At 43.0% G+C, this 25,617-nt stretch overlaps 1 protein-coding gene and 1 long non-coding RNA gene across 5 annotated transcripts in view; one reads left to right on the forward strand and one right to left on the reverse strand.

Annotated features, from left to right (window-relative positions):
* pappaa (pregnancy-associated plasma protein A, pappalysin 1a) overlaps positions 1–25,617 on the forward strand; it is a 374,601-nt gene that overhangs the window by 340,696 nt on the left and 8,288 nt on the right. The window lies entirely within an intron of this gene.
* Positions 1–25,617, reverse strand: part of LOC138739687 (uncharacterized) — a 43,739-nt gene that overhangs the window by 17,918 nt on the left and 204 nt on the right. Inside the window, exon 2 of the long non-coding RNA XR_011342367.1 lies at positions 21,431–21,529. This is a non-coding gene — a long non-coding RNA (uncharacterized lncRNA). The remainder of the gene's footprint in view (positions 1–21,430; positions 21,530–25,617) is intronic.

A 25,617-nucleotide genomic window follows, 5' to 3' on the forward strand; every position in this document is an offset into this window, starting at 1 on the left:
GGGCAGCCACACTGAGATAACTAAGGATATATACCAGTGGATCTCAACCTTTTTCTTTTCACTCACATACCATAGGTGCTCTGTGATTAGTAAGGGATTACTTATGGTGGTGGCTATGTCAGTGGAAAGAAAAAGGTTGAGAACAATTAATATAAAGGAAATCATGAAAATAAAACCCTGTGTGTACAAAGTTACCAAGAGCAGTGGGAAATTAACAGTTTGGGAAAATTTTACAAAGCAAGAAAGAACTCCAAAGCGAGCAATAAAGAAAGGAGAGGTAGATTCTGTAAAAAGATGAGCACAAAATATAAAAATGGATAGTTGAAGCTGTTCTTTTGAAAATATATAAAACAGAAAAGTGTGGCTAAAGTAAAAGTAGGTACCAGTACCTTGGAGGATGAGTAAAGGGATAGGTATTGGGTAGAGGAAATGGCAGAAGCTTTAAATTATTATTTTGTGTCAGTCTTCATAGTTGAGGACTTGTCTACCATGCCAAAGACATGCGATGGGAAGTGAGGACCTGGATACAATAGTGATCACTAAAGAAGAGCTGCTGAGCAAACTAGTGGGCCTAACTAAAGAAACCAAGTCCCCTGGTCCTGATGGAATGCATCCCAAGGTACTGAAAGAATATCAGAAGTTACAGTTGTATCTTTGGTGATAAGTTACCAAAATTTTTTGAACTCTGACAGGCCCCAGCAGATTGGAAGATGGTGAATGTCACGCCACTGTTCAAAAAAAGGATATAGGAGAAAGGCAGATTAGTTTAACATCTATGGTTGGAAAATGCTTGAACCCATCATTAAAGCAGAAATGGGGAGGCATCTGGAATGAACCTGAAACATCAAGAAGATGCAGCATGGATTCAACAGAGGACAGTCTTGTTTAACAAACTTACTGGAATTCTTTGAGGATATGACAGGCACAGTAGATAGAGGGGAACAGGCAATTATTATTCACCGATAAGGATGAATATAGTTGGGGGTGATATATTAGCTTGGTTGGAGGATTGGGTAACCACTGGAATATACAGAGTGATTTTTTTGTTGGCAATCAGTGGTGAGCAGGGTGCCTCAGGGATCGATGCTGAGCCCACAACTGTTCACAATATACATTTATGATCTGGAAGAGAGGACTGTGTGTAGTGTATCTAAGTTTTATGGTGGCACTAAATTGAGTGGAAAAACAAATTGTCCAAAGGATATTGAGGGTCTATAAAGAGATATAGGTGGGTTAAGTGAGTGGGCAAGTGTCTGACAAATGGACTACCATGTTATTAAATGTGAGGTTATTCACTTTGGAAGGAAAAAATGGAAGATCAAATTATTACTTAAAGAGCAAGCAGAAAGCACTTGGGAGTGCTGATGCTTGAATTACAAAAGGTTAATTTGTAGGTGTAACAGACTATCAGAAAGACAAATGAAATGTTAGCCTTCATTGCTAGAGGGATTGAGTTTAGGAGCAGGGATGTTATGCTTTTACTGTACAGGGTCTTGGTGAGGCTGTTTTTGGAGTACTACATCCAGTTCTGGTCTCCTTACTTGAGGAAAGATATACTAGTCTTGGAGGTGGTGCAGAGGAGGTTCACCAGGTTGATTCTGTAATGACAGTGATCATGGTTGCAATGCAACTAGCAATGTCTTAAGGATTATAGCTCCCATTTCATTATACTTGGCAGCCAGCAGGGGCTGACACAGTGCTGGAGAATGCAGTATGTTAGATCTGTAATGGAGGCTTGCAGCCTCATGGTGCCGTTTACAACAACTTTAAAGTAAATAACTTTTTTCTTCATCCAAGTATTGTCTAAGAACTCACACATACAAATACAAGATTAAACAGATACCAGGGATGAGGGCATTCATTACCCTAGGAGGAGAAATTGAATCATCTGAGTCTGTCCTCACTGGAATTCAGAAGAAACACAAAATTATGGAAGGGATAGATAACATAGAGGTAGACAGATTTTTCCACAAGTAGATAAGATAAGAACTATGGGGCATCGTTTCAAGATCCAGAGTAGAAGATTTAGGATGGAGCTGAAGAAGAACTGCTTTTCCTAGAGATTGATGGAAATCTTTGCTCATGGAAGCAATGGAGGCTACCTCAGTAAATATATTTAAGACAAGATTGGATATATTTTTGTATAGATGGGGAATTGAATGATATGGGGAAAAGGCAGGAAGCTGTGGGTGAGCCTGTCATCAGATCAATCATACTCGTATTGAATGGCAGAGCAGGTTTCATGGTCTGAATGGTCTAATCCTGATATTTCTTATGTTAATTTTTTCTGTACCCTTTCTATTTTAATATATAGTTGAATAAATGAAACTCCACATAATACTGCACACAATATTCACCAACATCCCATACATGTGGTGGAACACTGTATTGCAGTTATTCTACTCGTTGGCCAGCCTCTGATACTGTAACTCTACCCCTTCTGGATTTTTTATAAAGGTGGTATCATTCAATCCCCTCCCTCAGTACTTCCTTGGAATTGGGCCAACAGCAAGATATGGCTGTAAGATATGGCTATAAGTTTATAGTGATTAAAGACTGTTAGTCTTGACTTCTGGCTTGTTGGGTCTAATTGATAGCTCTACAGTACAGTTGCAACTTGACATCCCTGCTCTTGTCCTCAACGTCTCAATGTCCTCAAAATCTTTTTTCACCATCTATATGCATCGCTACTCCCCTGGAACCATGTACTTGTTCCTCTAGGTCCCTCTGTTCTACAAGATTCTCCAAGGCCTTGAGATGGGATTGAGTTTCTTCAACAGCAGTCTTGTTTTAATTGAGCAGACTAATGAAATCTATGAGTCTATAGAACAGATGATCAATAGCTTGAGAAGTGTAGGATGATGATGGGTTCATCAAAAGACATGGATAATACTGTCTTTGGATGATGGTGATGGGCAGCAGAGGTTATTTGAGTCAGGCCCTGTGTTCAGTTCTTACCCAAAAACTTAAGTACAAATACCACAAGAATGATGGGATAAATATTTTTTAAAATTAAAAAAATATTCTTTAAATGTGGGACATCTAAAATAAATCAGAAAATGTTGGAAATATTCAGCAAGTCAGGTCACATCCATGGGAAGACAAAAAGCAAATGTTTCAGACTTGACCCATAACTGAGTATTTCACATAGTTTCTGTTCTTATTTTATCTGAAAGGGTGTTTAAAAGATGTGTATAATTGAGGCCTCTGCATAAATGTTGCCTAAGACTATTTATTTTTGGCATTGCGAGTTGCACTGTCGATGAAACTTTCACCTTATCCGTGAAACTTGCACGATTGCTATTACAAGATGGTGGAGGAGTTTTTAACAAATAAGGGAATTATCCTGATGTGCATGCCTGATGACAAAAGCAGACACTCTTTTTTGAACTCTTTTGTGTGTATATGTGGATGGAGGGGGGTGCAGTGGAGGGTAGGGAGGGGATCTTTCAGATAGAAAGAAAGAACCAAAGGTGCACACAAAGTTTCTTTGAAGATGTAGCATTTTCTCCAGCTCCTGGAAACTGGCCCATAACCCGCTCAAAGTGCCGAAGGAGCATTCAGTATGGTATAGAGTACCTCATGGTAATAAATCAGGAGCACACAGAAGGCTAGCATAAGTTGGAAAGAGTAAGCCCCCTCACAGACTACCTATCTGTCCACCTCATCCTGCCCCATTTGTGGAAGCGTCAGTGGTTCCCACATTGACCTCATTGAAAGAATCAGAATCAGAATCAGGATTTATTATCATGAACAAGTCATGAAATTTGGTGTTTTGTGGCAGCATCATAGTGCAAACATGCACATAATAACCATCTTACGACATTACAATAAAAAATAAAATAATTATTATAATCGTACATGAAAAGTAAGGCAGTGGGGAAGAAACTGTCCTTGTGCCACTGAGTGCTCATCTTTAGGCTCCTGTACCTTTCCCCCGATGGTAGCAGAAAGAAGAGGGCATGGCCTGGGTAGTTGGAGTCTTAGAGGATAGAGGCTGCTTTTTTTTAGGCACTGCCTCATGTAGATGTCCTCGATGGAGTGAAGTCTGGTGCCTGTGATGTTGCAGGCCGAGTTAACAACCCTCTGGAGTTAATTCTTGTCCTGAGAGTTGGTGCCAACATACCAGGCAGTGGTGTAACCAGGCAGAATGCTCTCCATGGTACACCTGTAGAAGTTTACGAGAGTCTTCAGAGTCATACCAAATTTCCTGAAACACCTCACTAAGTATATCTGCTGGTGAGCATTCTTTGTGATTGCATCAACGTAGAGGCTCCAGGACAGATCCTCGGAGATGTTGACACCCAGGAATTTGAAGTTCTTGACCCTCTCCACTTATGACCCCTCGAGGATTGGGTCATGTTCCCCTTCCTCCTGAAGTCCACAATCATCTCCTTGGTTTTTCTGACTATGAGCACAAGGTTATTGTCATTACACTATTCAACAAGCTGATCTATCTTCCTCCTGTACTCTTTCTCATTTCTGTTTGTGATTATGGCATCATCGGCAAACTTGTAGATGGCATTGGAATTGTGCCTGACCACACAGTCATAGGTGTATAATGAGGAGAGCAGTGGGCTAGGTTAGATTAGTAGGCTAGGCAGGAGAACAGGTAAAACAATTTACCTATATTTAAGAAAGGAGAACAAAAATATCACATCAAATATCTGGCATATATTTAAATCTTGTTCAACTTTTTAAAAACATCAATTATTTGGTCTGTATTTCTGCTGTTTGTGTGAACTTACAATGGGGGAAAAAAATTGATGGTTGCATTTCCAAAATAGTTAGTCGTGGTTGAAGCATGCTTCACTGATTATAGAGTTCTTTGGCAAGATGTGAAATGCAAATCTTTCTTTCACGTGGATTGTGGAAAGAAACGAGACAAGGATCCCCATTGGTTTGAGTTCCTGGGATAAACTGAGTTAGGGTTGGGGACATGCAATCAATCTTGATGTCAACATTGTGAAGATGGAGAGGGGAAAATGTTTGTATAAAACAATGCACTTGATGCTTGGGAGGTCTGTGTGAGGAATGTTCCAGGCATCTTTAATCACTTAAACATTTAACCTTTGTTATCTTAGCTGAAGTACAACAATAAAGATTCACCCTCCTTTGGTTTTTCTGGCTCAACACTGTGAATAAAAACTTCTTGGCTAAATTGTTAAAGATTTGAGATGTTGGCGGATATTACGGAATAATTTACCTGCTTCAGAGGAAAACAAAGAGACTTGTTTTACTTTAAATATTTTGGCCCAGATCCCTTCCAACCTATCCTGTCCATATATCTTCCAAATTCTTAAATATCTCAACTGTACCTGACCCACCAGCCTGATCCATTCACTCACCATCCTCTGTGTAAAAAGGTTATCCTTCAAGCTCCAATTAAATCTTTCCCGTCACCTTAAACCTATGCATCTTAATTACTGATTTCCCCTACTCTTGGCAAAAAGACTGCGTTCACCTGATTTATCCCTCTAATGATTGTTTATACCTCTGTGAGGTCAGCCCTCATTCTCTTGCGCTTCAAAGAATAAAACCTCTTTCTTGATCAAGTAGTTCCCACGAACAAACTATCTCTATTCGACCTCATCCCAAGATAATCTGCAGACTGGTGTTAAAAGAATGCTTCATTAACACTTAAATTTTTATTTGCAAGCATTGCAGGAAGCACATACTACTTACCAATGGTATCCTCATAACTTTGCATGCCAAGACCAATGGGAGGTAACTTTCAAAAAACTGCTGCTGAGTTTTGTTTACAATGCATAAAAACTGATTTTAATTTGTTTAAAAGATCAAAGAAACACATCAAATTTGCTTTGTTGATAGGAGCAACTCTACACATTTTGCTTTAGTGTTCCAATTAATGTTTAGTGGCAGGTTGTAGGCAGAGATGAGTTAAAGAAAATTAGAAGGGAAACTTTCATTTTTCATTATAATTGTTTTTTTTGTATTTCTGAACAATCGATGATATGCAGAGAACTGAAGTCGTTGCATTAATGGATCTCAGACTGCCAAAGTGTGTGAAATAGTGAGATTAGAATTTCAGAAGTCAAGAGTACAGTGGGTTTGTAAACCATTCAGCAGTTCTCAGTCAACACATGTGGCAAGGAAAAGATAACCATCTCGTTACGTGTCAGTCATCTTGTTTATAGATCTATTTGGGCTCCAGTTCCCCACTACTGCTTTCTTTTAAATTTGTCTTTGACAGTCTGATTGATGATTTGGACTTTTCCAGGGCAGTTGAAGTTTTTGCAAGAAATCAAGCTTTGATCAATTCCCAGCGAAATAGCTCGAGTGTTTATGCAACTTCCATGAGGCATTTGATGAATTAGCCTCAGATTATGTGAGGATATTTGCTGCTGCAGGTATAAGGTCAGAATCAGAACTCACAATCAGAATTTATTGTCATGAATATGTCACGAAATTCACTGTTTTGAAGCAGCGTCACAGATGCAAACATTGCTATTCAATTAAATTTAAAATAAATAAATAAGTGCAAAAATTTGAGAAAGAGACAGTGATTCACTGTCCATTCAGAAATCTGATGGCAGACGGGAAGAAGCTGTCTTTGTGCCACAGTGTGTTTGTCCTCAGGCTCCTGTACCTTCTTCCCGATGGAGGCAATGTGCCTGAATGGTAAGGGTCCTTGACGATAGAGGCTGCTTTCTTAAGATACCACCTCTTGTGGATGTCCTCGATGGAGTGGGGACTGATGCCCATGATGGTGTTGGCTGAGACCACAACTGTCTCTAGCCTGATCCTGTCCTGTGCATTAACACCTTCATACCAGGCAGTGATGCAACTAGTCAGAATGCTCTCCTGGTACACCTGTAGAAATATGCAAAAGTACTGCTGCTGGTGAGCCTTTGCCATGATTGCATCGACATGGAGGACAGATCCTCAGAGATGTTGACACCCAGGAACTTGAAGCTCTTGACCCTTTCCACTGCTGACCCCTCATTGACGACTAGTCCATGTTCTCCTGATTTCCCCTTCCTGAAGTCCACAATCAGCTCCTTGTTTTGTTGCACACTTTTGTGTGGTAACACGTTTGAAGCCCAAAACCCAATTTACAGTGAGAAGTGCAATAATAATTCACATTTGTTATTTTTTCAGTGTTTTTAATCTATTTTGTTTATTGCTAATTCCACTCTCTTTCTTTTGGCACCGCACCACAGTGGACAAGCTGTCTTCCCCATGTTCTGCCAATGAAGGCTGGGAAGCTTATGGGATAACTCTAGATTGACTTATAGGGTCTTTCTTGCCCTTTCCTTGGCCTGATTCATCCTAACTTCCCATGAGGACTCGAATGCCTCCAGGATCTTCCAAAGCACCATAGAACAAGTGTGTTTTTTCCTGAAAGTACATTTCATGCTTTGTCAATCTCTGAAGAAGATCATCAATCTGATAAGCTAATACTTTAAAACAAAATGGTAGGTTTTTGTTACTGGAGTGCCACACTTTGAAATCCAATTAATTAATTTTTTGACAGAATATGTTCTGTAGATGGTGAAAATACAAAATAGCTCAAGCAAATCCTTTGGCTTTTCAGCACGTACAATATAAGTTGTGATAGAGCTATTTGAATTTCCATCAAGGGTGTATTGAAAAAAGTTAGATTAGGTCAATTCCTGCAGGCTTCTGTACAAGAAGCTGTAATGGAACGATCAAAACTGTTGAAATGATAAATGAGTTCCTGCTAGCATTAAAAAAAAGTAACAGTCAAGAAAAAAAACCAGACTGATAAACTTCAAAACATTTACTAACATTTATTGTGAGATAATGCACAAACATTCAAGACGTCTAGAATAAATTCTTTCCTCTGCCGTTCTAGCAGACGTATTAATCAATTTATTTTCAATTCAGTACTAAGTGAGTGAAGGTAGATATTTCAGGCAAAAGTATCAAGTGTATTTGTTTCATTGAGCTATATTTACACACGTCCTGACTTCAACAAAACATGCTGAGCTTGTTTATTTTCCCACCAGAACATAAACTTTTATGTTGTAGCTTCTAAAAGGAGCCCAACATTTAAAAAAAAGGAAACTACTGAATGAAAACAGGCAAGGTGGGCAAGGCCACAGATTTGTTTTGATAGGTCTACTGAAGCTGTGATATAATCCTTCTGCTTTTTGTCCCTGCTAACACTTTGTTTTTGTTTCAAAGTCTCAGGTCTTAATTTGTTATAAGTAGGGGAGGAAGGAGAACATTTGTGTGACTTGCTTTAAGATTAATTTCCATCACCTTAATTACTCATTGGATCTATGTGAAGTCTGCACACATTACTTATAGCAGTCTTGGAACTCTCTACTCCAATTGTAAGCTAAGCACTTATTTTCCTGCCAGTGACTTTCGTCCAAACGTAAACAGCCTCTCACCTCAGTTCCCCTCCTCTCTGGAAGTTCTGCGTAGTTCTAAAACTTGTTTCTTTCTCTTCCTCCTTGGACAGGGCACCAATGCATGTTGAGTAATCCCCATTTGTGTGTCTTCCATCTCAGTGCCAGAACAATAGTCATGCTTGACGCACAAGCCAAGAAAATGAGCAGTGGCGGAGTACGTGGACTGGCCAGACTGAGGAGGAGACATTCACAAAAGTTCATACAGCTGATTTCAAATCACATTTTACTTTCAATGGCATCTCACAATCAATTTTTGCTCTCCCAAAGGAAGGAAAATGCAGCAGGTGCATTTGGAACCACAGCGCCATCCTCTCCAAGTTGAACAACCTTCTACCCACAGTGGATTTGAAAAAAATTAGACATCCTCATTGTTCTCTTTCAAACCATTCTTGCTATTATCAGATTGCCCTTCTAACATTTGAACTTATCATCCCCCAAGAATGAAGGAAAACAGGAAAGAATGGAGTGAGGCTGAGTGTTGGGCTCAATTAGAACATAGACCTTCAAGCACTGCAGAAAGATTCAGCCCGTCTGATTGCTGCTAGAATACAGGTCACACTAGATTTGCCAAAATAGTCGTATTTAAAAATTAATAGTTTTTTTTAAACATCAATGTGAGAAAGAGAATTATTCAAGAAATGAAATTGGATTAAATGCTGAATTCATTAATTAATCAGTTCAATTAATCCTCATCACAATGGGACAACCATATAATAAAATAAGAATATGATGGTAATCAGTTCAAGCAGCACCTGTGGAAGGAGAAACTGTTTCAGATTAACTATTTCTCACTCCACAGAGGTTGATTGACCCACGGTGATTCGTGGCATTTTATTATGTACAGCACCAGTGAATGGGATTGGACACGGGTTTGAATCTCACGCTGTCTTTAAGGAATTTGTAGATTCTCCCCGTGTCTGCGTGGGTTTTCTTTGGGGGCTCTGGTTTCATCCCATCATTCAAAATGTACCGAGGATGTAGGTTAATAGGTTGCAAAGTGGACAGCATGAACTCGTGGGCCAAAATGGCCTTTTAACGTGCTGTATGTCTAAATTTGAAAATTCACTTACACAGAAAAACTACCATTGTCTTTGGTACATATCCAGCAGCAGAGGGACATCTTATGAAGACATACTTTTTGTTCAACTTTGCAATCTCCATATGCTGGAAGAATCGATTCCATTTAGCAATGTGCATCTGCTTTACTCCATGGCACCATGATTTTTTTAGTCCATAACTGAAGGGTTTTGTCGTGAATTAACACTTAAACAGAAATAACATATTTTCTCTTGGATGCACATATATTGTGAAACATGGATGGCTATGATTGTGGTTTTTGAGCATTAGACTGTGCCTCCTGCGGTTACCTTCATGCCCTCTGCTAAAACTTCTTCTGGCACTGGCCCTGACCTTATTTGTGTTGGTCTAGACTCCTTCCTATCCCATTCTTATCCCTTTCTCTCCCTCGTCTTTATTCAGACACCTACCTGCATTTTGCTTATACCATGAAGAAAGGATCAGCCCTGAAATGTCAATAACATAGCTTTACCTCCTCTCGACACTGCTCAAACGGTTGAGTTCCTCCAGTATTTCTGTGTGTTTTTACACATCGATTGTTCCCATTACATCAGCCATGTATCATCGGATATTAAGAGGACAATTAATGACATGGGAATAGGTTTAACAATCATCAAATGTACAGCTTTGGTCTTCAAAAACTAGCCAACGTCCTGTGGTATTGTTGTTAAATGGTGTGGGATCTGAAGAATTTGTGAATATTTAAGCATCCAACAGCTGGTCTTTGGGCCAATGCTTAATGCAGCAAATGACAATGCAGGAGAAGGAAATAATATTTGCAATAAACTTAAAATAACATTAGTTGTCTTTCAACAGGACAAAATAATCCTGTTCATCTGTTGACTGACACCTTTTCGTATCTGTCAAAAATATCTGACGTCAATTTGCATAAAGGAATTGAAGTGCAATGGCAGAGGAGGGGGAAAACAAAGGGGGAGCACCGAGAGACGCTCTCATACAAGTCCCTTTAAAGTGAGGAGGAGGACAGTGAGAGAGACTCTCACAGAACCTTTGACGTGAGGCAGAGGGCAGAGCAAGAGACTCTCATAGAACTCCCTTTGAAGCGAGACAGGCAGCAATGAGAGAGATTGTGGTGCACTGTTAGACAGAATCAGACACACACAAAGATAAAGACTGTACAACAGGCTTTAATCCACAAAGACTTCCACAGAGCTAGGCTGGCTGTGGCTGCAGCAACTCTGAGTGAAGCCTCAGGAGGCCGGCGCAGGCTTATATCCCAGAGGGTGATTGACACCCGACCGTGTGGGGCTTAATCCATTCAGGCCAACTGATTGACAGCCGGCCAGGTGTTGCCTGTCCGCTTACACTCTTGCAGGTACAGAGGTTTCCCCCTGCAGTAGGCCGGTGGTGTACCACCACATTCACCCCCTTCTTTAAAATTGTCCCGGGGGAGGGGGGGCAGTAACAAGGAATCGCACCACTATGTACATACAATATTTACAGGTTGAGACGATTTGGCAGCCGCCAGGGTCTCTGTGACCGTCGTAGGACTGGCTCCTGGTCACTGGTCAAAGGGGAAGTGGGGGGCTGGTGGCAGGGATGTGTGTGGCTGGTGTGGTGCCGCATGGAGGGGTGGCCAGGGGGGCCAGGGTCAACGTATGCGGGTTGTATTGGATGGGTGGGGGGGTGGGTTAGTCTCCTAAGGTTAAAGCGGGCCCCTGGTGGTCAAGGGGGTCCTGCGTGCCCCATAGCTGCATGGGGACGGGGATGTATACCCGGTGAGCATCATCCTGGGTTGGAGAGTGGCGTGGTGTGGTGGGTGCTCCTGCTGGTGCCAGGTCCATGGTTGAGACGGTGTCCTCCCTGCCACTGCCGAACCTAACGTAAGCGTAGTTATGGTTTGCATGAAGGAGGAAAACCTGCTCTACCAGGGCTTTGGCCTTGTGTGTCCATACATGCTTACGCAGAAGCACCAGTCCTGGAAACGTGAGCCATGCTGGGAGTGACATTCCAGTCGCTGACCTCCTTGGGAATGAGAACAGAAATTCATGAGCGGTCTCGTTGGTAGCTGTGCACAGCAGTAACCGAATGGCCCACCCTTTTGACCTGAGAGCCAGGAGGAATGCCTTCCAGACCACCCCATTCTCGCGTTCCACATGCCTGTTGCCTCTCGACTGGTCGCGATGCCCCTCGCCGTCAGGTCCTGGTGCAGCTCGTCGCTCATGAAACTAGACCCCCGGTCGCTGTGGATGAAAGTGGGGTAGCCAAACATGGTGAAAATCTTCCCCAAGGCTCTGATGACTGTGGCCATGGAGGTGTCTGGACAAGGGATGGTGAAAGGGAAGCGTGAGTACTCGTCCACTACCATGAGGAACTAGATGCTCTGGTTCGTGGAAGGCAGGGGCCCTTTGAAGTCATGCCGAGATGCTCGAAAGGCCGAGTAGCCTTTAAAACGTGGGCCTGGGGGGGGGACAGAAGAAGTGAAGGTTTGCACTCCGCACAGACCCGACAGGCCTCAGTCATGTTCCTGACGTCCCTGATGTTGAACGGTAGATTTCGGGACTTAATGAAATGGTACAACTGGATGACGCCCGGATAGCAGAAGGACTCATGCAATGCCTGCAACCTGTCATTATGGATAGACGCGCAGGTGTGAGAGAGGGCATCAGGGAAGTTGTTAAACTTCCCGGGGCGGTACTTGATGTCGTAGCTGTAGGTTGCCATCTCGACACTCCAGTGCAGGATATTATTGTTCTTGATCTTGCTCTTGTGGGTAGTGTTAAACATCAATGCCACGGCCTGCTGGTCTGTGAGGAGCGTGAATCTCCTACCGGCCAGGTAATGGTGCCAGTGGCGGACCATTTCCTCAATCGCCTGGGCCGCCTCGGAGCCATGGAGGGTCCAGGACAAGAAGGCAACAGGGTGCCCCCCCTTGGTTGAAGGTAGCAGTGAGGGCCACCTTGGAGGCATCACTCTCCACCTGGAAGGGGAAGTCCACATCCACACCCTGCATCGTGGCATCCACAATGTCTTGCCTGATGCGGGTGAAGGCTGCCTGTGCCTCAGGTGGGAGGGGAAAAGTTGTGGCTTGGTCCATTGGGCGGACCTTGTCTGATAAGCAAGGGACCCACTGCGAGTAATAAGAGAACAGACCCAGACACCAGCGGAGGGCTTTTAACATGGGGGAGAGAGGTAACTCCATTAATGGGCACATCCTTTCCGGATCTGGGCCAATGACTCCATGGGCCACAATGTACCCCAGGATGGCAAGGCGGATTGTGCTGAACACACACTTCTCCTTGTTGTAAGTGAGGTTCAAGTCTGCGACCGTCTGGAGGAATTTTTCCAGGTTAGCATCATGGTCCTGCTGGTCACGGCTGCAGATAGTGACGTTGTCCAGATATGGGAACATCGCCTTCAGCTTGTTCCAGTTGACCGTGCGATCCATCTCCTGCTGGAAGACGGAGACCACATTCGTGACCCCAAAAGGAACCCAGCGGAACTGGTGCAGGCACCCGTCCACCTCAAAGGTGGTGTAGGGCTTGTCTTTCAGGTGGATAGGGATTTGGTGATATGCTGACTTCAGGTCAATCGTGGAGAAAACCCGGTAGTGAGATCATTGACCATGTCGACGATCCTCGTCAGGTGGTAGGCATCCAACTGGGTGTACCGATTAATGGTCTGGCTGTAATCCATGATCACCCTCGGCTTACTTCCCCTTTGACCACCAGGAGGTGGGCTCTCCAAGGGCTGTTGCTGGGCTCTATAATGCCTTCCACCAGAAATCCCCGCACCTCCGCCTTGATAAAGGCCCTGTCTATAGCGCAATAGTGCCTACTTATGGCGGCGATCAGCTTGCAGCCTAGTGCAAGATGTGGAAAGAGCGCCGTTGGGGTGATGCGCAGTGTGGCGTGCTGTACTATGTGAGTGGAGGTTGGGGCCCCCCGAAGGCAAGGATGACACTCTGCAGGTGGCACTGGAAATCCCGGCCCAGGAGGAGTGGTGCGCAGAGTTTAGGCATGACCAGGACCCTGAATCCTGTGTAAGTCTCCCTTCCCACCATTATATCAACTGAGCAGCGCCCGATAGTACCAACAGTCTTATCCTTGGCGGCGAGGGCGATCGAGCAGGTGGTGGGGTGGACCTTTAACTTTAGAGAGTGGGCCACGCTCAGGTGAATGAAGCTCTTGGTGCTGCCACTGTCCAACAGGCACTTTGTTACCTGCCCGTTGACTCGCGCGTCCATCATTGAGTGCCGGAGATTGTGGGGGATGTCGCTGGTCAGCGTGGTGGTGGCCAGGACCGTCTCAGAATTGGAGTCGTCGCTATTTGGAGGAATGGGGTGCATCGATAGTGAAGCCTGGTCATCGCCCATGTTGACCACGTTGCGTCGATTGCTGGGTGCGGCATGCGGGAGCTGATGGCACCCGGAGGGGTGGGGAGAGTCGGTAGGGTGGCCTGGTCATCACCCATGTTGACCATGTTGCCATTGGTCACTGGGTGCGGCATGCAGCAGCTGATGGCACCTGAAGGCATGGGGAGCGACGGTAGGGTGGCCTGGTCATCGCTCGTGTTGACCACGTCGTTCTCAATGTCGACGGGGGCCCTCTGTGTCGGGCATTGTCTAGCCCAAGATGGCAGTGGCATGTGGGGGGCTGCTGCTTGGTTGGCCTCCTTCCCCAGCCGTGTCCGCTGTGCTGGGGTAAGTGACATCATCACGGCCAGTGGCAGTGATGTCATTATGTCAGCTGAAAGTGACATCATGCCATGAGCCAGAAGTGATGTCACTGTAGTTCTCGTTGAGCGGCGCCGGCGAGGGCGGGGGCTGGTGCAGATGTTCAGAGCACACGCTGTGATGGTCTCTGGTGGGGCCAGATGTTGCGCGGTCGAAGTCGGGGAAGGGGAAAGTCATCGCGGGGACAATGGCACTGCCCGACACGCACACTTGTGGGGATCCGCGGGGGAGGTGGGGTGGTCATAGAGGGCTGCTGAGCTGCCGGCCGGTTTAGAGAGGCACACTTTTGCAAAGTGGCCTTTCTTGCCGCATCGGGAACAATACTGGTTCCTAGTTGGGCAGTTTTGATGCGATCATCGATCTGACCCACACCAGGACCCACAGTACATACACGAGTGCCGGGCACCTGCCGCAGCGATGTTCTCCTCCCCAGCTCTACCTGGGGCTGCAGCTGCAGTGTGAGAGGGCCATGAGGGAGCCTGGGGGAACCTGGAATCGAAGGCTTTGACGAGCAGGGCTGCTGCTTCCAGGGTTTGGACCATTTCCACAATCCTGGTTCGGACATAGATGTTGTCTTCCAGCAGCGTCTGCCGATGGCCCTTGAGCGTAGCCCTCAGACGAAGGCGTCCCGGGTCAGCCTCTCGACCTCCTCTACACCTACCGCGAGTTCAGCCAGACACGGTCGATCCAACTCTCATAAGTGTCCCAGGTAAGGCTCAGCCATCTCCCCGGGTTGCTGGGCTTGGGAGTTGAGGAGGTACCTTGCACAGATCACATTCATGGGGGCTTGTAAAAATTCTCGAGAGTGTCTATTGTGCTCTTGTACATGGAGCAGCCTTTGGTTACCTGGAAGGTGTGGGGACCCATCTTTGACCAGAGTAGGGCCAACCTCATCCGATCGGAGTCCAGGATGTCACACTCGTGTTCCTTGATGATTGCCTATACCACGTGCTGCCAAATCTCAAAGCGTGTCTGGGCTTCCAGGTCGACCTTGAGGGTCCCTGAGCACAGGAGTTTTTCCATAGCCACTGTGGGAAAATTTTGTGGATTAAATTGTGGTGCACTGTTAGCCAGAATCAGACACACACAAAGATAAAGACGGTACAACAGGCTTTAATCCACAAAGACTTCCATAGAGTCAGGCTGGCTGTGGCTGCAGCAACTCTGAGTGAGGCCTCGGGAGGCCAGCACAGGCTTATAATCCCGGAGGGTGATTGACACCCGACCGGGTGGGGCTTGATTCATTCAGGCCGACTGATTGACAGCTGGCCTTGTGTTGTCCTTCCCCTTACACTCCTGCAGGTACCGAGGTTGCCCCCTGCAATAGGCCGGTGGTGTACCACCACAGCAAGAGACTCTCATAGAACTCCCTTCGAAGCGAGACAAGTGACAGTGAGAGAGGTTCTCACAGAACTCCCTTTGAAGGGAAGAGGAGGGCAGCGAGAAATACTCTCACAGAACTCCCTTTGAAATGAGATGGAGGGCAGTGGGAGAGGATCTCGCAGAACTCACTTCGAAGTGAGGTGGAGAGAAAGTGCCATGGCCATTGTCAGGACAGCAATCTTGAATAGTGATTCAAATAACGGGAACTGAAAAGCAAGTTAAAGAATTCTGCTGGTGTTAAATGAAAGAGGATGTTATCCCAAAAGAGTGCATACTTTTGATTCATACAATGGATCTTCAAACATCAGAAAGAAACATGTATGGAGTTAACAAAGAATTGCTGGCAAAACTCAACAGGTCAGAGAGTATCAAACCATTACAAAAAAAAAATACAAGTCTTGGATCCTCTGTTAGAGGTGAGAGAGAAGAACAGAGTAGATTTAGGTTGCAGAGCAGAATGGATGGTTAGAACAAAGGGAAATCTATGACAGGATGACATCAAATATATCAATGGGGACAGAGCCATTGTGTCAAACAGCATGGAAATAGGCTTTTGCGCCTGCCGGTTCCTTGTCAACCACTCTCTTGCCAGCTAATCTTCCACTCTCCCCCTTTTATCCTCCCATGTCCCCAAATTTGACCAGCCACCTACACTGGGGAAATCTTCAGTGGCCAATTATTCTATCAACCTGCAGGCCTTGGGAAACCAGACCACCTGGAGTAAACCCCCATGGTCACAGGGAGAATGTGTACAACCCCATACAGGGGGCAGACCCAGTTGCCCCCAATTTCATACTTCCTCCTAATTCTCACATTAAGAGCTCACAGCTGCTGCTCCTCACTTCCAATTCTCTTGTGAACTCATGACCTCATTTCTTCACTTTTGACAAAGATGAATCAGCAGCCATGTCCAACACCTGTTCGTACTCACAGGTAGAGCGTGTCAGCTTGAACCTTTAAACAAATGCTTTCCCCTTAAAATTTCATACAGCATAAATCACTTTTAATCTTCATTTTAATGGTGATACGAAGTGAGTCGGGAGCAAAGAACATAAATGCCAGACTTTAACATTAATTTACCTCTGTTACACCTTGGAGAGTCACCACAATCATGTTTTCAATAAGATTCGGAGTGTCCGACTAGGGCAGCCTAGCTTCACGGCCTTTCAGACCTCACTAAAAAAATTTGATTTTATTAAATTCTTGGCCACATCATGCAGACTGCCAATTTAATGCTGTGTATTCAGAATACAACGAGCATTTACAACTTACGCATTGCACTGTAGAACTAGAGTAAATAACTTGCTTGTGCAAGCATCCTGGATATGTTACAAAAAAATAAAACTGAGGTGTGGGGGTGGGAGAGGGGGAGAACTTGACTGACCCATAAAACCCCATGGGTTTGCTCCTACAAGTGCTGTAGGTAAGAAAAGCAGACTCAGACTCCAGCCACAACTGATTAGATACCACCTTCATCTTAGTTTAATTCCCTTCCTGCCTCAGTTTTTCAGTGTCTGTAATCTCCCAGTCATTTTTTTAAAATTTAATGTTAGCCAGAAGTAAAAGCAGAACAATCTGAGACAAGGTCTCCTGTGAGTTGGGGCCATGGTGAAAGGGTAGTGGGCCGAACCAACATCAGAGCCTTTTGAACTCTTTGGACTGAAGCAGAGCTTATGAGCTCAGAATATTGGATTCCTCACAGAAGGAAAGCAGTCTTTAAGGGGCCATACTTTAAAATATTGCAGAAAAATATGGAACATACCAATTCTCAGTGGGGGTCAGACCATACAGGCTGAAGAATGAGCACTAGCTTAGTACAACTGAAAAAGCACTTGTTGATTCATTTGAAAGAAAATCTTACAGCTACTCTGGAATTTTTGAAGATAATTTTAATTTTTTCACAGCACTAGGTCTTTCTCAGTTGGCAATTATGGCTGATGTTTTACCCTGGTCTGTCACTTATACATAAACTGGAAAAAAAATGAAAGTGTTAACCAGCTCCCACCCCAAACTCAAAGCAAAGCTTGCCAGATCTCAGAATGGAGGCCCAGCCAGATTTTAAAGGTAGACTATACATCTTCCTAAAGCTTCAAGCAAATGTCTGCAGAGAAGAAATCCTGTAAGAACTGGCAAGAAAATAATTTTATCTTAATTTGGGGATAACATCCTCAAATTTTTGCCTGTATCTTGTGCCTGTATTTGTTTACTGTAAAAATAATTTGTCACATATCTGGAATTGATCAAGTTACAACAGATATAAAAACATACAGAAAATTAATTAATTTTGCCTCTGTGAAAGGAGACAGAGGGAAAAGGGGAGAGAGAGAGAGAGAGAGAGTAAGAGTGCAAGAGCTTGGGGAAAAGTGATGGGGGGGGTAGTTTAATGGAAACCGGCGAAGTCGATGTTAATCCCATTCAATTGGAGGGTTCCCTGAAAGAAGATGAGATGTTATTCCATCAATTTGCAAGTGGTCTCAATCTGGTAGTGCATGAGACTATGGAAAGACATGTCAGCAAGGGAATGGGACGGTGGGGGGTTGGGGTGGGGGAGGGCTCAAAAAGTGAGTAATTATCTTTACCTCCTATGGACACTGTGAGACCAGCTGAGGTCTTCCAGCATTTCTATGTGCTTTAAATACAGAGCCGTTGTCATACCCACACTCCTGTTTGGCTCCGAATCATGGGTCCTCTACCGGCATCACCTACGGCTCCTAGAACGCTTCCACCAGCGTTGTCTCCGCTCCATCCTCAACATCCATTGGAGCTCTTTCATCCCTAACATCGAAGTACTCGAGATGGCAGAGGTCGACAGCATCGAGTCCACACTGCTGAAGATCCAGCTGCGCTGGGTGGGTCACGTCTCCAGAATGGAGGACCATCGCCTTCCCAAGATCGTGTTCTATGGCGAGCTCTCCACTGGCCACCGTGACAGAGGTGCACCAAAGAAAAGGTACAAGGACTGCCTAAAGAAATCTCTTGGTGCCTGCCACATTGACCACCGCCAGTGGGCTGATATCGCCTCAAACCGTGCATCTTGGCACCTCACAGTTTGGCGGGCAGCAACCTCCTTTGAAGAAGACCGCAGAACCCACCTCACTGACAAAAGGCAAAGGAGGAAAAACCCAACACCCAACCCCAACCAACCAATTTTCCCCTGCAGCCGCTGCAACCGTGTCTGCCTGTCCCGCATCGGACTTGTCAGCCACAAACGAGCCTGCAGCTGATGTGGACTTTTACCCCCTCCATAAATCTCCGTCCGCGAAGCCAAGCCAAAGAAGAAGAAATACAATCACAGTGTCTAATAGTCATTCACGTTTCACCAAGTTACAATGCGTGTTTTTTTTTGCTAATTAGCAAACAGCAAAGGCAGTAAAATTCTATCAGCTGCCAGGGACAAGTTTCAAACTTCAATTGAAGATTAATAGAAATAGACCTGCTTGCCAGAGAAGAAAAACATCGCTATTCACTCGTCAAGTATATTGTCATCAGTATGCACAAGTACAACCTGATGAAACAGCGTTCTCCGGTCCTTGATGCAAACACACACCAGACATAACTCACATTCAGATGAACATTACATATACAGGACAAGCATTCAAATATGCACACACACACAAATAAATAAATATATACTGTTCCACAAATATCAGTCTTGGATAGTTAATGTGAGCAGTTCCTTTGGTCGTTCACATTCTCACCACCCGTGGGAAGAAGCTATTTCTCATCCTGGTGGTGCTGGATTTGCTACTCCTGTCTCTCCTTCCTGATGGGTACAGCTGAAAGATGTTGTGTGGAAAGTACCCTCAATGATGTTCCACACCTTCTTCAGACAATGATCCTGGTAGATCACGTTGATTAGGGGACAGACACTCCAGAGATCCTCTCTAAAGAGAAAGTAATCAGAATGAACTTTGACACCTTTCACTTCACTAGATGCCTATTTATAGTTTCTTTCAGTTCATTCAAGGAGAAATGAAGTGAATTAACAGGAAATGGCTCAGAAACACTATTTAAGCTGGCAGTGTGAAAAATCTAAATTAATATTTTGGATCTCCTATTCTGCATTCTCACTGACTTTTCACAAAGAAGTCATGGTCCTGTGGATTGACCTCCAATCCATTTCTCTGCATCAACTGGAACACGTGATGCAGCCAGCCAGGACACTCTCGATAGAGATCCTGTAGAAAATTGGCATGATGGTGGCCAGTAGCCTTGCCCGCTTCACTCATCTTAGGAATTGCAGTTGCTGTTGCGCCTTCCTGACAAGAGAAAAGATGTAGTGTGTCTTTACCCTTAACCTCTCAGGCTCTGACCAATTGATTTTAAGTTACAGGCATCCTTTTGCTATGAGAAGATGTTTAAAATTGACTCTCAAGGCAATAGACCTTTCAAACTGCATCTGATTCATTTCTTACTTCCAATAGCCTTACCAATTAGCTCCTTGAAAGAGATACTGTTTGGGCTTCTTTTTCATTAACTAGTTTATCTTACTTGAATATTCTGAGGCCAAAGACGAAATAAATGTACCATCACATCACTGAGGGATAAATTCTAAATAAAGCACGTCTGCTCATTTTATCACTTCAGCTATGTGTAAATTAATGAAAACGTTGAGTCATAAATTGCTTGCGGGCTCATGTGAGTCGACGCATTCGACTCCAATTAAATGAGTGGCGCATTCTGAGCTAGTGGAATTAATTAGGATTCCTTCATGAACCTGTGGAGGAGAAAGTAATCCGAATGAACTTTGACACCTTTCACTTCACTAGATGCCTATTCATAGTTTTTTTCAGTTCATTCAAGGAGAATTGAGGAGAAATAGCTCAGAAACACTATTTAAGCTGGCAGTGTGAAAAATCTAAATTATATTTTGGATCTCCTATTCAGCAGTCTCACTGACTTTTCACATAAAACTAAACTTATCCCCTGTTGGGAAAATCAATCCTAAATATAAGCTTGAGGAAGAACATATCATATTCCTCCTGGACCACCTTAAACCTAATGGCATGAACACTGATTTTTAGGTAACCCCCCCCCCCCCCCCATTATCTATCTGATTCCACTGTTTACATCTCTTCATCTATTCCTATTCTTACTTTTCCATTTACTCCCCCCCCCCCCCCCCCCCCGCCACCATGGTCTCTCCCTGTTTCTGTCTCTTCACCTCCCCAACATTCAACAAGATACCTACTGAACTTTTGGCCCCACCCAGCTCCTCTCCCCCTTCATTTATGTAATATCACTCCATTTTTACCAGTCACGTTAAGGAGTCCCGACATGAATTGTTGACACTGCCTGACGAGTTGAATTCCCTCAGCAGCTCATGGTTTGCTCAAGTTCCAGAATCTGCAGTTTTGGTGTTTCTTTATTAACTGGGTGTTCTTTCATGAGTATTTTGCATGTATTGTACTTGCTTATTTACCTTTACTCTTTATTTTCTGTGACACATCTCCGTAAATACCAATTAAACAAAAATAGATGGAATTATCAACACAGGACTAAGCATCTGTATGCATGCTGCACATAAAGCTCCTCCAATCTCTTTATTTCATCTCAATCACCCATTCTGTCAAAATAACCTTCTATTCCTGCTTTGTTCATATACTCATCAATTTTCTCCTTTAATGCATGGTGTTGTGATGTACAAATCACATTTTCAAATACCTTGACAACTATTGAGAAAAAATGTTGGAGTTCAATCACACTCTTTAAAAGTAAATTGGATATAATTTGGACCCATGGGAATAAAGTAGAGAATAAGCACTCTCTCAAAAAGCTATCAAAGCCACAGGTGACACCCCTCTTCGGTAATTCTCATATACTCTGGCTATGTTTACCTAAAATTATAACAAAGTTCCTCAATACTCACATGTTGAGGTTTCAGGTCATTGACAAACTTTGAAGTGATGTCTGTACACCAAGGCTAATTACACTGGATAACATTTATTTTTTCCAAAATGTTTTCTTCCTAAAAAAAACATTGGGGATTATGATAGACAACATTAAGCTGAACAGAAAGATAATTTCTAAGTTGCTGTATCATATAGGAAGACAGATAAACATTAAATTAACTTTTATTGAATTTATCATGTTTAATCACATAATAAGGTTGACACATTATGTTAGTTCAACTGACCTAAAAATGTTTTGCTGCTGATTTTCATTTGTACTCAGCATCTGATGCCTCTCATGTCACTGTCCAATAATAGTCAGCCAGCATTGATGGATTTCAGTTGTCTTGATATAGGTTTTCCATGGTCCCAATATCCTGGTGAAACCTTTTGCCATGTTTGTCACTGAATGCACCAAGATCACCAAGAGCAGGGAAGAAGTCCAAGTGTGAATGCAGAAAATGAATTTTCAATGATATGTTGAACTTCATGGTTTTGTATTTTTGAAATAGCCTTAAAATATAACAGGAAATCACAAAAATAAGTTATATCTAAAAACTGGTATTTGATAGGAAAACTTTAAGTTGATTTGGTGATCAGCAGCCCAAAATCCATAAAACGCACTAAAAAAATGTTCAGGAAGCAAAATCTTCATTGTCTAATGTCATTTTATTGACAAACTGGGCAATGCTGTTAAAACCATTCCCTGGGAACCTAATATGGTAAATATCGGTTCACTCTTATTTTGCCTTTCAATCTTTAATAGTGTACTGATGTCACAATGTTCCTTAAATCACGAGCTTTAATTTTACTTTTAATTTTAAGTCAGTTGTGGGGAAGTTACTGAAGAGACAAGATCTTCATGAATTTCAAAGATAAGGGGAGATTAGGGATAATCAGCATGGTCTAGTGCATGGGATGCCAAGTCTTATGAATGTGAATGAATTTTTTGAAGATGTGAGTAAAACGGTTGCTGAGGACAGGATGATAGATGTTGTTTGTACAGACTTTAGCAAGGCCTTTGACAAGGTCCTGCATGGAAGGCTGGCTAGGTCACATGGGATTCATTGGGTGCTGGCCAATTAGATACAGATTTGACTCAACAGTAGGAAACCAGAGGGTGGTAGTAGAGGATTGTTACTCAGATTGGAAGGCTGTGACCAATGTCATTCCACAGGGATCAGTGCTGGGTCATCTATATTAATAACTTGGATGACAATGTAGTTTTCATAGTAAGTTTGCAGATGCCACCAAAATTGGTGGTATAATGGACAATGGTGATGACCACCTGAGATTCAAACAGGATATAGATGGATTGAGAAAGGGTAGCAGATGGAATTTAACTTGAACAAGAGTGAGCAGTTTCTCTTTGTTGGATTAAACAAGGGTAGGAGTTGCATGATAAATGATAGGCCCAGAGCTCAGATACTGCTGATTCACTCACATGCATGGAATGAAGCCATCAATTCCATACTGGTAGATTGTTAAGAATATAATGAATATTGTAACCCAGGCATAGGGTTAATCCATGCTGTTAAAACTATATTGCACTTCACTTCAAATGGCTTTGAGAAATTCATTTAAGTAGCAAGAATACTCATTTAAAAAAAAAAAATTCAACATACAAGCCCTTCCACCTCATGAACCCATGCCGCACAAATGCACCAATTAACCTAGTGGGGGGAAATCAGAGCACCCGGAGGAAACCCACACAGACACGGGGAAAATGTATAAACTCCATTCAGAGAGTGGCCAGATGCAAACCCAGGTCACTGGCGCTGTCATAGAGTTGTGCTATCTGCTAAGTTGAATGTGCCACCCATATTAATTAGAAGGTTCATTGAATAATGTTCTATGGTGTTCTTTTGATGCTTTGCAAAATCTTCAACTTGTGGTCGTGCTTATATGATCTTTGCAGAAAACAGGCAAAAGGATATACAGAAAACCCCTGGTAATCCAGCACCTAAGGGGATTCAAAGATGCTGGATAAGTGTCTTTTCTGGTTTCTGGAGTCTTACTGTACTCTTACAATGCCTAACTAATGCACCTGCATTAAGAATAAAATTACTGTACTGTACTTACACTGAACAAACTTCACTTGTGTGAATAAATAAACCTTAAAGCATTTTACTTCATTCACTTCTTCAAAAACTGTCACTGCATCTGCAGGATCCCCCCCCCCCCCACCCATGGAGCTCCCCGAAAGATGAACAATAGCATTATTGATAATTAAACCCCCCCTACCCCCAAACCAAGTTTACAGATAAAGCCTCTGACCAGGGTGACTCTTACTAAGCAGAGAAAAGGAGATACTTTAAGAGAGTCACCTCAATGGTGAGCGGCATCAACCAGCTCTTCATCCTGGGTGATGCCATTGCTGTTTCACACAACTTTATTCAAACAGCCACTATGTGCAAAGCATGAGCAAAGCACTCCACCGGCTGAATATTTGCTCCCATCTTCACTAAAGTTACTTCAGAGAACATTTACTTTTACAATTTTAAACGTACTTATTTATTTATTATTTTAATCTTTTTTTTTTGCCATTTGCTTGAATTCTGGATGCCAGTGGTTTTACACTACAGTCATATTCAGTCTACAGGGGATTGGTGCCAGTGTATGGGAGGGTGTCTGTGGGAAGAAACTGATTGTTTAAATGCAATTTGCATTGATTTTGAAAGTAGCAGTCACTTCAGCTGATAAAAGTAGCAAAAGATGCAATTGCATTTTGATTGCAGTTGCTCGTTTCAGTGAACCATTCAGCTTATTAGTCTGTTCTTCTCTTTCTCTCTCCAAAATTACTGCTTGACCTGCTGAATTTTCCCACCCTGTTCTATTTTAATTTTCAGACTTTCAACATCTCCAACACTTAGCTTGGTCATTTTGTTTTATTGCTCACCAGTAATAAAATTCTGGGTTTTTTTTTAACCAATAGTCATATGCTAGAGATCTGGAACATGATCTTTTATGAAGGCTTAAAAATAAATTTGAAGTAAGTAACTAAAATATTGCAGCAAATTGCACGCTTTTGAAATAGACTGAGATCTGTGGAGTTTGTGGCATCAAGTGTTGTTTGTTAGTTCTTGGAATTTTGAGGAGATGCTTCAAGGTCATCACATTGAAGATCCTTTGTCCTCTGTGACAGTGCTCAACAACAGATCTCAGAACTGAATAAATGAACATTAGAATTAGCTAATGTCAAAGAGGGTTGGCCATAGTTCTTGTCCATTCCACCAGTAGCACAGTCTCATGATTTACTGAAAGAGGGACTTTATCATCCAATTTTACTTTTTTCTATTTACTTTGTCCCTTATTTAAAGTTCTCATGCCATGCTTCTTATAGAAAGGCTGATCCCTCTCTCGTGGGTGATCAGATGTTTCTTCAGTCAACTAGATGTTCTTTCCAACCAAGTAATATATTGACACCTTTTAGCATACACCAGTTGCATACGCTTTGGCTGGCAAATGTTATGCTTCCAAATGAGTCAAGAGGAATGTGACTGATTGAAGTCTGTGTGATTCCCAGAAAACAAGTTATCTGCCTTGATACACACTCCATTCTTGTTTGTTATTTCCCTATTTATTTTTATAAAGAGGGTTGAAAGTGGCACACATGAGATTTACTAATTTATTTACAGCAGGGTAGAAGCCAATTCCAGCCATTTAAATCTACAACCCCTGGTACATTTTTGAAAGGTGGAAGGAAACCGGAGCACCCGTGGAAAACCCACTCAGACACGGGAAGAATACACAAAGTCCTTTCAGACAGTGCTGGATTGCTGGCATTGTAATAGTATTGTGCTAATTGCTACGCTAACGGTGCCGCCCCATACATGTTACTCATACATGATATGCATACAGTTGCTTCAAACTTGTTAATTGACAGTTCATATCAAGCACCTGACCATTTAAGGCCATTTATTCTGAGGATAAGATAAAGAAGTAAATAAACTCCAGGGAAATGGAATGAGGATATTGACATTCAGTAATCTCTGAGATATTTATGTGCATTATTTATTCATGCTTTTGTTAGTGATGCACTAGATTACAGGTCATTTACCTATAGAAAGATATAGGGTGGAACTTACAATAAAAATGAATTTAAGTTTTTATGAGGCAAATCAATGACAATCTCTACTGTTAAGCACAAAATCATGGATATTCG

This window comes from Narcine bancroftii, chromosome 1 (genome assembly GCF_036971445.1).
Source record: "Narcine bancroftii isolate sNarBan1 chromosome 1, sNarBan1.hap1, whole genome shotgun sequence".
NCBI lineage: Eukaryota > Metazoa > Chordata > Chondrichthyes > Torpediniformes > Narcinidae > Narcine > Narcine bancroftii.